Genomic DNA, 2033 nt, shown 5'->3' with positions numbered 1-2033 from the left:
AAGAACCCCAGTCCCCAAACGCAGCCTCGTATCACCGCAGCCATCGTCCCTCTTTGTAGTCATCGCCGAACTCTTCTCCGCTAGGGACATGCATCGCATGTGAAAACTCTGTCGCCATCGTAGGAGGTTGTATCACGTGTGAAAGCTCCGTCACCGTCCTAGGAATCTCTTCGCCGTCGTGTGGAAGTTATGTCGCTGTCGTGTGGAAGCTCTGTCGCCGTCATCGTCTCCTCTATTCGAGCTCTCTTTCTGTCATCGTCGGCAATTCCGACTCCTCTATCGTTGCCATCTATGCCCTTCCTCTATCGCTGCTGGTAAGCACTGTTACTTGGAATTATTTTTATTTGTTTTGTAATTTGTACTGTTATTAATAATATTAGGTTGCTGATTTATAGATTTTGTTAATACTTTTGTAGTTTTGTTAATAATACTGGGTTTAGTGGTTTACTGATTGTCTGGGTTTTGCTATTTCACTTTAATGTGATTGTGATTATAATACAGATAGCAGATAATCTTGTGGATGAATTTGCTGATCTAGGCAACAGTGGTTTGTGTTCCGATCAGGTTTTCTCATATAAAGAAATTTTTATTGGAAAAACTAACATTTGTACCCATGAACTTTACGAATGCTGACAAAGTACCCATGGAAGAAGAAAAGTGACTTTGTACCCATGAAAGGCTGGATCCGTCTGTCGATAGTACCCGAACATCATTAAAACGTTAGCTCCGTTAAGTTAAAAGCCAACGTGGAACGTTAACTGCTTACCTGGCTTTTGAATTTTAATTTGAATTTTTTTAAGAACTTTCCAGGTGGATATAAAAGAGAGAGAGAGAGAGAGAGAGAAACGTTAGATTCACTTCGCGCCATTCCATCTTCTTCCTCGCCACCCTTATGCATGCCCTAGTAGAGTGAGAGACGCGAACCACGTACTGGAGCGACGCCCAACCACCTCCGTCCGCCCAAAACACCACCGGCGACCAGCATCACCCAATCGTTCTTCCATTTTCTTCTCCTTTGCGCGTAGTTACTCTGTCTCAGTGCGAACAGCCCCTGCTCTGCATCTTCCAGTCCGGCGAGGAACCAAGGGCGGGGAACTTTTGTGCCGATGTGACCGCCGCTCCTCCACGTCGCCCAATTTCTTCGTCCTTCCCTCTCATCAGCGCAGGTTCAATTCCCTTTCACTACTTTCCTGTCTTTCTTCTCTTTAATTTTGTTGCTTTTTCATTCTGTTTTAGTGACCTGGGTAGGTTAAGTTACATGATTTCTGTGTTTTATTGTTCACTTGTTTGCTGTGGCTGAATTTTCTGGGTTGTTTGACGCCGACATAGAACTAAACACGCTGTCTGAATTTGCTGCACACCACATGCTCGATATATCACCTGAATGAAATTTTTTATTTAAACCTTATATCTGATCAGCATAGGGCTTAAGTTTTGTTTTCATTAGGCATTTTAATTCACAAATATGCAGTTTTCTGAACTTTGTGATGATGATTGTGATTAAACTTTGGTTATGCGCTAGGTGAATGTCCTTATTTTACACCAAGTTATCTATATGTTGTTGTCACTCAATGAAGAGATACCTACCTAACAAAATATAATTTGGTAAATTCTTCTTATTTTACACGGGTTGGCAGCAAGCATAGCCTATTACGTATTCCTCACCAAACATCATAACATATATATCTCAAAACAATATTCTATAAATCAATAATTGAAACCCCATTTTTCATGTAATAAATAATGGAAAGGATTAATGGATGTATTGGGCTGATGAATAAGTTTAGTTAAAATTTCAAATAATGGCACGATTACTAGGCGATCTTGTTGCTTATCGAGCTACGGGAACTAGCCATATGGAACTCTTGGCAGGTTTGTTCAAATTTCACTTTATAAGAACTTGTCATGTTTGCATTTTTTGTTGGAATTCGTTCTGCAACATTATCCTATTAGGTGATTTCAGCAGTAGCTTAACTAGCTATGTTAAATAAGGTGGATGTAATATCATCATGAAACAAAGAAGCAATGATTTT

This window comes from Arachis hypogaea, chromosome 7 (genome assembly GCF_003086295.3).
Source record: "Arachis hypogaea cultivar Tifrunner chromosome 7, arahy.Tifrunner.gnm2.J5K5, whole genome shotgun sequence".
Classification (NCBI taxonomy): domain Eukaryota; kingdom Viridiplantae; phylum Streptophyta; class Magnoliopsida; order Fabales; family Fabaceae; genus Arachis; species Arachis hypogaea.
Note: the sequence above shows the minus strand (reverse complement) of the source record.